General features: G+C 37.0%; 1 non-coding gene across 1 annotated transcript; it reads right to left on the bottom strand.

The window, feature by feature from the left end:
• Positions 1-10,830: 10,830 nt before the first annotated feature.
• LOC131828395 (U6 spliceosomal RNA) lies at positions 10,831-10,934 on the bottom strand. The gene has a single exon (XR_009352410.1). It is a non-coding gene; the product is annotated as a U6 spliceosomal RNA (small nuclear RNA).
• Between the last annotated feature and the right edge of the window lie 1,729 nt (positions 10,935-12,663).

The raw sequence follows: 12,663 nt of genomic DNA, 5'->3' as shown, positions 1-12,663 counted from the left end.
CTTATCTAAAGATTGCAAACACCTGAAAATCCATCGGCAGATCGAAGAGAAGAAGAACAGGAATTCTGGAAGCAGAAAAACAACCACTTTCTGAAAGGTGTTTTCTTATTTTTAAATTCTTTTCTTTTCTTTTTTCTCTTTTTTCTTTTTTTTTCTTTCTTCCTTTTTGAACCTCTTTTTATCCCCTTTCTCCCCCCTCATGATTTTGGATCTCTTCTAATTTGGTTAAAGCATATTTTCCTGGGGTTGTTGCCACCCTTTTAGTATTTTACTCGCCCCTTCATATACTCTTACCTGGACAAAATGACAAGACGGAAAAATTCAACAGAAAAAAAAGAACAAGAGGCAGTACCAAAGGCTAGGGACCTAATCAATACAGACATTGGTAATATGTCAGATCTAGAGTTCAGAATGACAATTCTCAAGGTTCTAGCCAGGCTCGAAAAAGGCATGGAAGATATGAGAGAAACCCTCTCGAGAGATATAAAAGCCCTTTCTGGAGAAATAAAAGAACTAAAATCTAAGCAAGTTGAAATCAAAAAAGCTATTAATGAGGTGCAATAAAAAATGGAGGCTCTCACTGCTAGGATAAATGAGGCAGAAGAAAGAATTAGTGATATAGAAGACCAAATGACAGAGAATAAAGAAGCTGAGCAAAAGAGGGACAAACAGCTACTGACCACGAGGGGAGAATTCGAGAGATAAGTGACACCATAAGATGAAACAACATTAGAATAATTGGGATTCCAGAAGAAGAAGAAAGAGAGGGGGGAGCAGAAGGTATACTAGAGAGAATTATTGGGGAGAATTTCCCCAATATGGCAAAGGGAACGAGCATCAAAATTCAGGAGGTTCATAGAACGCCCCTCAAAATCAATAAGAATAGGCCCACACCCCGTCACCTAATAGTAAAATTTAAAAGTCTCAGTGACAAAGAGAAAATCCTGAAAGCAGCCCGGGAAAAGAAGTCTGTAAAATACAATGGTAAGAATATTAGATTGGCAGCTGACTTATCCACAGAGACCTGGCAGGCCAGAAAGAGCTGGCATGATATTTTCAGAGGATTAATGAGAAAAACATGCAGCCCAGAATACTATATCCAGCTAGGCTATCATTGAAAATAGAAGGAGAGATTAAAAGCTTCCAGGACAAACAACAACTGAAAGAATTTGCAAACACCAAACCAGCTCTACAGGAAATCTTGAAAGGGGTCCTCTAAGCAAAGAGAGAGCCTACAAGTGGTAGATCAGAAAGGAACAGAGACCATATACAGTAACAGCCACCTTACAGGCAATACAATGGCCCTAAATTCATATCTCTCAATAGTTACCCTGAATGTTAATGGGCTAAATGCCCCTGTCAAAAGACACAGAGTATCAGAATGGATAAAAAAACAAAACCCATCTATATGTTGCCTCCAAGAAACACATTTTAAGCCCGAAGACACCTCCAGATTTAAAGTGAGGGGGTGGAAAAGAATTTACCATGCTAAAGGACATCAGAAGAAAGCAGGAGTGGCAATCCTTATATCAGATCAATTAGATTTTAAGCCAAAGACTATAATAAGAGATGAGGAAGGACACTATATCATACTCAAAGGGTCTGTCCAACAAGAAGATTTAACAATTTTAAATATCTATGCCCCCAACGTGGGAGCAGCCAACTATATAAACCAATTAATAACAAAATCAAAGAAACACATCAACAATAATACAATAATAGTAGGGGACTTTAACACTCCCCTCACTGAAATGGACAGATCATCCAAGCAAAAGATCAGCAAGGAAATAAAGGCCTTAAACGACACACTGGACCACATGGACATCACAGATATATTCAGAACATTTCATCCCAAAGCAACAGAATACACATTCTTCTCTAGTGCACATGGAACATTCTCCAGAATAGATCACATCCTCGGTCCTAAATCAGGACTCAACCGGTATCAAAAGATTGGGATCATTCCCTGCATATTTTCAGACCACAATGCTCTAAAGCTAGAACTCAACCACAAAAGGAAGTTTGAAAAGAACCAAAATACATGGAGACTAAACAGCATCCTTCTAAAGAATGAATGGGTCAACCGGGAAATTAAAGAAGAATTGAAAAAAATCATGGAAACAAATGATAATGAAAATACAACGGTTCAAAATCTGTGGGACACAACAAAGGCAGTCCTGAGAGGAAAATATATAGCGGTACAAGCCTTTCTCAAGAAACAAGAAAGTTCTCCGGTACACAACCTAACCCTACACCTAAAGGAGCTGGAGAAAGAACAAGAAAGAAACCCTAAGCCCAACAGGAGAAGAGAAATCATAAAGATCAGAGCAGAAATCAATGAAATAGAAACAAAAAAACAATAGAACAAATCAATGAAAGTAGGAGCTGGATCTTTGAAAGAATTAATAAAATTGATAAACCCCTGGCCTGACTTATCAAAAAGAAAAGAGAAAGGACCCAAATAAATAAAATCATGAATGAAAGAGGAGAGATCACAACTAACACCAAAGAAATACAAACTATTATAAGAACATACTATGAGCAACTCTACGGCAATAAATTCGACAATCTGGAAGAAATGGATGCATTCCTAGAAACATATAAACTACCACAACTGAACCAGGAAGAAATAGAAAGCCTGAACAGACCCATAACCAGTAAGGAGATTGAAACAGTCACCAAAAATCTCCAAACAAACAAAAGCCCAGGGCCAGACGGCTTCCTGGGGGATTTCTACCAAACATTTAAAGAAGAACTAATTCCTATTCTCCTAAAACTGTTCCAAAAAATAGAAATGGAAGGAAAACTTCCAAACTCAATTTATGAGGCCAGCATCACCTTGATCCCAAAACCAGGCAAGGATCCCACCAAGAAAGAGAGCTATAGACCAATATCCTTGATGAACACAGATGCGAAAATACTCACCAAAATACTAGCCAATAGGATTCAACAGTACATTAAAAAGATTATTCACCACGACCAAGTGGGATTTATTCCAGGGCTGCAAGGTTGGTTCAACATCCGCAAATCAGTCAATGTGATACAACACATCAATAAAAGAAAGAACAAGAACCACATGATACTCTCAATAGATGCTGAAAAAGCATTTGACAAAGTACAGCATCCCTTCCTGATCAAAACTCTTCAAAGTGTAGGGATAGAGGGCACATACCTCAATATCATCAAAGCCATCTATGAAAAACCCACCGCAAATATCATTCTCAATGGAGAAAAACTGAAAGCTTTTCCGCTAAGGTCAGGAACACGGCAGGGATGTCCATTATCACCACTGCTATTCAACATAGTACTAGAGGTCCTAGCCTCAGCAATCAGACAACAAAAGGAAATTAAAGGCATCCAAATCGGCAAAGAAGAAGTCAAATTATCACTCTTCGCAGATGATATGATACTATATGTGGAAAACCCAAAAGACTCCACTCCAAAACTGCTAGAACTTATACAGGAATTCAGTAAAGTGTCAGGATATAAAATCAATGCACAGAAATCAGTTGCATTTCTCTACACCAACAGCAAGACAGAAGAAAGGGAAATTAAGGAGTCAATCCCATTTACAATTGCACCCAAAACCATAAGATACCTAGGAATAAACCTAACCAAAGAGACACAGAATCTATACTCAGAAAACTATAAAGTACTCATGAATGAAATTGAGGAAGACACAAAGAAATGGAAAAATGTTCCATGCTCCTGGATTGGAAGAATAAATATTGTGCAAATGTCTATGTTACCTAAAGCAATCTACACATTTAATGCAATTCCTATCAAAGTGCCATCCATCTTTTTCAAAGAAATGGAACAAATAATTCTAAAATTTATATGGAACCAGAAAAGACCTCGAATAGCCAAAGGGATATTGAAAAAGAAAGCCAACATTGGTGGCATCACAATTCCGGACTTCAAGCTCTATTACAAAGCTGTCATCATCAAGACAGCATGACACTGGCACAAAAACAGACACATAGATCAATGGAACAGAAAAGAGAGCCCAGAAATACATCCTCAACTCTATGGTCAACTCATCTTTGACAAAGCAGGAAAGAATGTCCAATGGAAAAAAGACAGCCTCTTCAATAAATGGTGCTGGGAAAATTGGACAGCCACATGCAGAAAAATGAAATTGGACCATTTCCTTACACCACACACAAAAATAGACTCAAAATGGATGAAGGACCTCAATGTGCGAAAGGAATCCATCAAAATCCTTGAGGAGAACACAGGCAGCAACCTCTTCGACCTCAGCCGCAGCAACATCTTCCTAGGAACAACGCCAAAGGCAAGGGAAGCAAGGGCAAAAATGAACTATTGGGATTTCATCAAGATCAAAAGCTTTTGCACAGCAAAGGAAACAGTTAACAAAATCAAAAGACAACTGACAGAATGGGAGAAGATATTTGCAAACGACATATCAGATAAAGGACTAGTGTCCAGAATCTATAAAGAACTTAGCAAACTCAACACCCAAAGAACAAATAATCCAATCAAGAAATGGGCAGAGGACATGAACAGACATTTCTGCAAAGAAGACATCCAGATGGCCAACAGACACATGAAAAAGTGCTCCATATCACTCGGCATCAGGGAAATACAAATCAAAACCACAATGCGATATCACCTCACACCAGTCAGAATGGCTAAAATCAACAAGTCAGGAAATGACAGATGCTGGCGAGGATGCGGAGAAAGGGGAACCCTCCTACACTGTTGGTGGGAATGCAAGCTGGTGCAACCTCTCTGGAAAACAGCATGGAGGTTCCTCAAAATGTTGAAAATAGAACTGCCCTATGACCCAGCAATTGCACTATTGGGTATTTACCCTAAAGATACAAACGTAGTGATCCAAAGGGGCACGTGTACCCGAATGTTTATAGCAGCAATGTCCACAATAGCCAAACTATGGAAAGAACCTAGATGTCCATCAACAGATGAATGGATCAAGAAGATGTGGTATATATACACAATGGAATACTATGCAGCCATCAAAAGAAATGAAATCTTGCCATTTGCGACAACATGGATGGAACTAGAGCGTATCATGCTTAGCGAAATAAGTCAAGCAGAGAAAGACAACTATCATATGATCTCCCTGATATGAGGAAGTGGTGATGGAACATGGGGGCTTAAGTGGGTAGGAGAAGAATCAATGAAACAAGATGGGATTGGGAGGGAGACAAACCATAAGTGACTCTTAAACTCACAAAACAAACTGAGGGTTGCTGGGGTAGGGGGTTTGGGAGAAGGGGGTGGGATTATGGACATTGAGGAGGGTATGTGCTTTGGTGAGTGCTGTGAAGTGTATAAACCTGGTGATTCACAGACCTGTACCCCTGGGGATAAAAATATATGTTTATAAAAAATAAAAAATTATTTAAAAAAATGGAAGTTCTTACTGCTAGGATAAATGAGGCAAAAGAATTAGTGATATAGAAGACCAAATGATGGAGAATAAAGAAGCTGAGCAAAAGAGAGACAAACAAATACTGGACCACGAGGAGAGAATTTGAGAGATAAGTGAAACCATAAGACGACACAACATTAGAATAATTGGGATCCCAGAAGAAGAAGAAAGAGAGAGGGGAGCAGAAGGTATATTGGAGAGAATTTTTGTAGAGAATTTCTTTAATATGGCAAAGGGAAAAAACATCAAAATTCAAGAGATGCAAAGAATGACCCTCAAAATCAATAAAAATAGGTCCACACCCCGTAACCTGATAGTAAAATTTACAACGGTTAACAACAAAGAGAAAATCCTGAAAGCAGCCTGGGAAAAGAAGTATGTATTGTACAACAGTAAAAATATTTGATTGGCAGCAGACTTATCCACAGAGACCTGGCAGGCCAGAAAGAACTGGCATGATATATTCAGTGTTAAATGAGGAAAACATGCAGCCAAGAATACTATATCCAGCTAGGCTATCATTGAAAATAGAAGGAGAGATTAAAAAGCTACCAGGACAAACAAAAGCTGAAAGAATTTGCAAACACCAAACCAACTCTCCAGGAAATATTGAAAGGGGTCCTCTAAGCAAAGAGAGAGCCTAAAAGTAGTAGATCAGAAAGGAACAGAAACAATATACAGTAACAGTCACATTATAGGCAATACAATGCCACTAAATTCATATCTCTCAATAGTTACCCTGAATGTAAATGGCCTAAATGCACCAATCAAAAGACACAGGGTATCAGAATGGATAAAAAGCAAAACCCGTCAATATGCTGCCCAAGAAACTCATCATAGACCCGAAGACACCTAAAGATTTAAAGAGAGGGGGTGGAAAACAATTTACCATGCTAATGGACATCAGAAGAAAGCTGGGGTGGCAATCCTTATATCAGATCAATTAGATTTTAAGCCAAAGACTATAATAAGAGATGAGGAAGAACACTATATCATACTCAAAGGGTCTGTCCAACAAGAAGACCTAACAATTTTAAATATCTATGTCCTTAACATGGGAGCAACCAACTATATAAACCAATTAATAACAAAATCTAAGAAACACATCGACAATAATAAAATAATAGTAGGGGAATTTAACACTCCCCTCATTGAAATGGACAGATCATCCAAGCAACAGATCCACAAGGAAAAAGGCCTTAAATGACACACTGGACAAGATGGACATCACAGGTATATTCAACACATTCCATCCCAAAATAACAGAATACACATTCTTCTCTAGTGCACATGGAACATTCTCCAGAATAGACCACATCCTGGGCCATAAATCAGATCTCAACCATTATCAAAAGATTGGGATCATCCCCTGCATATTCTCAGACCACAATGCTCTGAAACTAGAACTCAATCACAAGAGGAAATTTGGAAAGAACACAAATACATGGAGACTAAACAGCATCCTTCTAAAAAATGAATTGGTCAACCAGGAAATTAAAGAAGAATTGAAAAAAATTCATGGAAACAAATGATAATGAAAACAAAAGTGTTCAAAATCTGTGGGATACAGCAAAGGCAGTCCTGAGAGGAAAATATAAAGCTGTACGAGCCTTTCTCAAGAAACAAGAAAGATCTCAAATACACAACATAACCCTACACCTAAAGGAATCGGAGAAAGAACAACAAAGAAAGCCTAAACCCAGCAGGAGAAGAGGAATAATAAAGATCAGAGAAGAAATCAATGAAATAGAAACAAACAAAAAAACACAAAAAACCAAAAAAAAAAAAAAAACAATAGAACAAATCAACGAAACTAGGAGCTGGTTCTTTGAAAGAATTAATAAGATTGATAAAGAAATAGAAAGGACCCAAATAAATAAAATCATGAATGAAAGAGGAGAGATCACAACCAACACCAAAGAAATACAAACAATTATAAGAACATACTATGAGCAACTCTGCGCCAACAAATTCAACAATCTGGAAGAAATGGATACATTCCTAGAGACATATAAACTACCACAACTGAACCAGGAAGAAATAGAAAACCTGAACAGACCCATAACCAGTATGTAGATTGAAACAGTCATCAAAAATCTCCAGGGGCGCCTGGGTGGCTCAGTGGATTAAGCTGCTGCCTTCGGATTGGGTCATGATCTCAGGGTTCTGGGATCGAGTCCCACGTCGGGCTCTCTGCTCAGCAGGGAGCCTGCTTCCCTCTCTCTCTCTCTCTGGCTGCCTCTCTGTATACTTGTGATTTCTCTCTGTCAAATAAATAAATCTTTAAAAAAAAATCTCCAAACAAACAAAAGCCCCGGGCCAGATGGCTTCCCAGGGGAATTCTGCCAAACATTTAAAGAAGAATTAATTCCTATTCTCATGATACTGTTCCAAAAAAATAGAAATGGAAGGAAAACTTCCAAACTCTTTTTTTCTGAGGCCACCAGCATCACCTTGATCCCAAAACCAGACAAGGATCCCATCAAAAAAGAGAACTACAGACCAATATCCTTGATGAACACAGATGTGAAAATTCTCACCAAAATACTAGCCAATAGGATTCAACAGTACATTCAAAGGATTATTCACCACGACCAACTGGGATTTATTCCAGGGCTACAAGGTTGGTTCAACATCTGCAAATCAATCAATGTGATACAACACATTAATAAAATAAAGAACAAGAACCATATGATACTCTCCATAGATGCTGAAAAAGCATTTGGCAAAGTGCAGTATCCCTTCCTGATTAAAACTCTTCAAAGTGTAGGCATAGAGGGCACATATTATCAATATTATCAAAGCCATCTATGAAAAACCCACTGCAAATATCATTTTCAATGGAGAAAAACTGAATACTTTTCCGCTGAGGTCAGGAACACGGCAGGGATGTCCGTTATCACCACTGCTATTCAACATCGTAATAGAAGTCCTAGCCTCAGCAATCAGACAACAAAAAGAAATTAAGGCATCAAAATTTTGCCAAATTGGCAAAAGAGAAGTCAAACTATCCCTGTTTGCAGACGATATGACACTGTATGTGGAAAACTTGAAGGACTCCACTCCAAATCTGCTATAACTTGTATAGGAATTCTGTAAAGTGTCAGGATATAAAATCAATGCACAAAAATTGGTTGCATTTTTTTTATACCAACAAGACTGTAGAAATAGAAATTAAGGAGTGAATCCCATTTACAATTGCACCCAAAACCCTAAGATACCTAGGAATAAACCTAACCAAAGAGACAAAGAATCTATACTCAGAAAACTCTAAAGTACTCATGAAAGAAATTGAAGAAGACACAAAGAAATGGAAAAATGTTCCATGCTCTTGTATTGGAAGAACAAATATTGTGAAAATGTCTATGCTACCTAAAGCAATCTACACATTTAATGCAATCCCTATCAAAATCCCATCCATCTTTTTTTCAAAGAAATGGGACAAATCATCCTAAAATATATATGGAACCACAAAAATACCTCGAATTGCTAGAGGAATATTGAAAAAGAAAGCCAAAGTTGTTGGCATCACAATTCCAGATTTCAAGCTCTATTACAAAGTTGTCATCATTGAGATAGTAGGGAACTGTCCCCAAAACAGACATAGATCAATGGAACAGAATAGAGAGCCCAGAAATACACCCTCAACTCTATGGTCAACTAATCTTCAACAAAGCAGGAAGGAATGTCCTATGGAAAAGAGACAGCCTCTTCAACAAATGGTGTTGGGAAAATTGAAGAGCCACATGCAGAAAAATGAAGTTGGACCATTTCCTTACACCATACATGAAAATAGACTGGAAATGGATGAAGAAGCATAATGTGAGAAAGGAATCCATCAAAATCCTTGAGGAGAGAACAGGTAGCAACCTCTTTGACCTCAGCAGCAGCAACTTCTTCCTAGGAACATCGCCAAAGGCAAGGGAAGCAAGGGCAAGAATGAACTATTGGGATTTCATCAGATCAAAAAGCTTTTGTTTGCACAGCAAAGGAAACAGTTAACAAAGCCAAAAGATGACTGTCAGAAGTTATCTGGGAGAAGATATTTGCAAATGACATACCAGATAAAAGGCCACTATCTATCCAAAATCTATAAAGAGTTTATCAAACTCAACACCCTAAGAACAAATAATCCAATGAAGAAATGCGCAGAGGACATGAACAGACATTTCTGCAAAGAATACATCCAAATGGCCAACAGACACATGAAAAAATGCTCCACATCACTCGGCATCAGGGAAATAAAAATCAAAACCAGAATGAGATACCACGTCACACCTTTCAGAATGGCTAAAATGAACAAGTCAGTCAATGACAGATGCTGGCAAGGATGTGGAGAAAGGGCAACCCTCCTACACTGTACGTGGGAATGCAAGCTGGTGCAACCACTCTGGAAAACAGCGTGGAGGTGCCTCAAAAAGCTGAAAATAGAACTAGCCTATGACCCAGTGATTGTAGTACTGGGTATATACCCTAAAGATACAAACGTGGCATTCTGAAGGGGCACATGCACTCAAATGTTTATAGCAGCAATGTCCACAATAGTTAAACTATGGAAAGAACCTAAATGTCCTTCAACAGATGAATCTATAAATAAGATGTGGTATATATGTACAATGGGATACTATGCAGCCATCAAAGGAAATGAAATCCTGCTATTTGTGATGACGTGGATGGAACTAGAGGGTATTATGCTTGGCGAAATAAATCAATCTGAGAAAGACAACTATCATATGATCTCCCTGATATGATGAAGTGGAGATGCAACATAGGCGGTTTCAGGCGTACGAAAAGAAAAATAAAAGAAGATGGGATTGGGAGGGAGACAAACCATAAAAGACTGAATCTCACAAAACAGACTGAGGGTTGCTGGGGGGAGGTGTGTTGGGAGAGGATGGTGGGGGTATGGACATTGGGGAGGGCAGGTGCTATGGTGAGTGATGGTGAGTGCTGTGAAATGGGTAAACCTGGAGATTCACAGACCTGTGCCCCTAGGGATAAAAACACATTATATGTTTATAAAAAATTTTTAAAAAATAGTTTTAAAAATCCATTAAAGAAAAAGCACATATTGCAAGCCCAGAGCTAATCTCATATTCAATCAAAAAAAATTGAAAAATTTCCCCTTAAAGATCAGAACAAAGACAAGTGTGTCCACTTTCACTACTCTCATTTGACATAGTACTGGATGTCCTAGCCAGAGAAACAAGGAACACAAAGAAATAAAAGACTCAAAAAAAAAAAAAAAAAAAAAAGGAAGAAGTAAAATTTTCTTTTTTTTAATAACATGAACTTACATGTAAAAGAATCCTAAAAAATTCACAAAAAATTTTGAATAAACAAATTTAGTAAAGCTGCCAAATACAAGATCAATATATAAAAGACAAGAATTTTGTTTTGTTTCGTTTTTTTTTTCCAATATGGAATGCTTCCCAGTTTTTCATGTCATCCTTGTTCAGTGATCAAGCTAATCTCTGCATCATTCCAATTTTAGTATATGTGCTGCCAAAGTAAGCACAAGACGAGCATTTTAACACTCTAATGATGAACTATCTGAAAAAATAAAGAGAACAATCTAATTCACAATAGCATCAAAACTAATGAAATACTTAGGATAAGATTTAACTAAGAAGATGAAAGATATGTACCCCATAAACTATGACATTGATAAAGAAATTGAAGGAGACATAAATGGAAAGATAGCTCATATTTATGAATGGTAAGAATTAACATTGTTAAAATGTCCATACTACCAAAAACCATCTGTAAATTCAATTCCTATCAAAAATCCAATGTTAGGGGTGCCTGGGTGGCTCAGTGGGTTAAGCCACTGCCTTCGGCTCAGGTCATGATCCCAGGGTCCTGGGATCGAGCCCTGCATCAGGCTCTCTGCTCAGCAGGAAGCTGCTACCTCTTCTCTCTCTGCCTGCCTCTCTGCCTGCTTGTCATCTCTCTCTGTCAAATAAATAAATAAAAAATCTTTTAATAAATCCAATATTATTTTTTTACAGAAGTAAGTAAAGAATCCTAGAATTTATATGAGACCATAAAAGACAAATAATTAAAGCAGTTCTGAGAAAGAATGAAGAAGTGAAATTACACTTCTTGATTTGAAACAATACTACAAAGCCCTCATGCTCAAAACAATAAAGTATACTGGTATAAAAACAGACCAATAAACAAGTAGAACAGATTTGAGAGTCCAGAAATAAATCCTTTCATACAGTCACCTAATATTTGACAGGGGCCAACATATATAATGGGTAAAGATAGTCTGTTCAATAAATGATATTTAAAACTGAATAGTCACATAAACCAGCATGAAACTGGAAGCTTATATCACTCATAAATCTTAACTTGAAATAGATCAAAGACTTAAATGTGATGCATGAAACTAAATTTCCTAAAGGAAAACATAGGAAAAATTCTCCTTGACATTGGTCTTGCCAATAGTTTTTGGATACCAGGCCAAAAACACAAGCAAAAGAAGCAAAAATAAATAAATGGTATTACATTAACTAAAGTTTCTGCATTGCCAAAAAAAAAAAAAAAAAGAGAGAGAGAGAGAGAATGAAAACACAATCCACAGAATGGAAGAAAATACTTACAAATCTTATATCTGAAAAGAGGTTAATAATCAAGAGATACAAATAGAAAAAAATATATCATTAAAAAATAGCAAAAGGATCTCAATAGACTTTTTTTTTCAAAAAAGTTATATAAATGACCAACAGGAGCATTAAAAAGTGCTCAATGTAAAAACTCAGGGCAAATTCATTATGTTGTTGTTTACCTCTGAAAAACACAATATTACTACCTATTAGAATATATACTACCAAAAAATTAAAACTAACAAATTTTGGTAAATATTGGGGAAAATGGGGAACTTATGCACTGTGATAGGGATATAAATTTGTATGGAAAACAGTATGGAGACTATTCATATTATTAAAAGTAAAATTACCATATGATTCAGTAATCCCACTTCTAGGTATATATCTAAAGGAAACGAAGTCACTATTCGAAGACATATCTGCACTCTTATGTTCATTATAAAATTATTAACTCTAAGCAAGAGATGGAAATAACTTCAGTATCCATTAATGGATGAATGAATAAAATAAGTATGGTAAATATATACTATGGAATACTACTTAACCATGAAAAATTAAGAAATACTGCTTTTTACAACAGCATGGATGGATCTTGAAGGTATTATACTAAGTGAAATATTTCAAAGATTTTAT

This window comes from Mustela lutreola, chromosome 3 (genome assembly GCF_030435805.1).
Source record: "Mustela lutreola isolate mMusLut2 chromosome 3, mMusLut2.pri, whole genome shotgun sequence".
Lineage (NCBI taxonomy): Eukaryota > Metazoa > Chordata > Mammalia > Carnivora > Mustelidae > Mustela > Mustela lutreola.
This window is presented reverse-complemented; position numbering and strand designations above follow the sequence as displayed.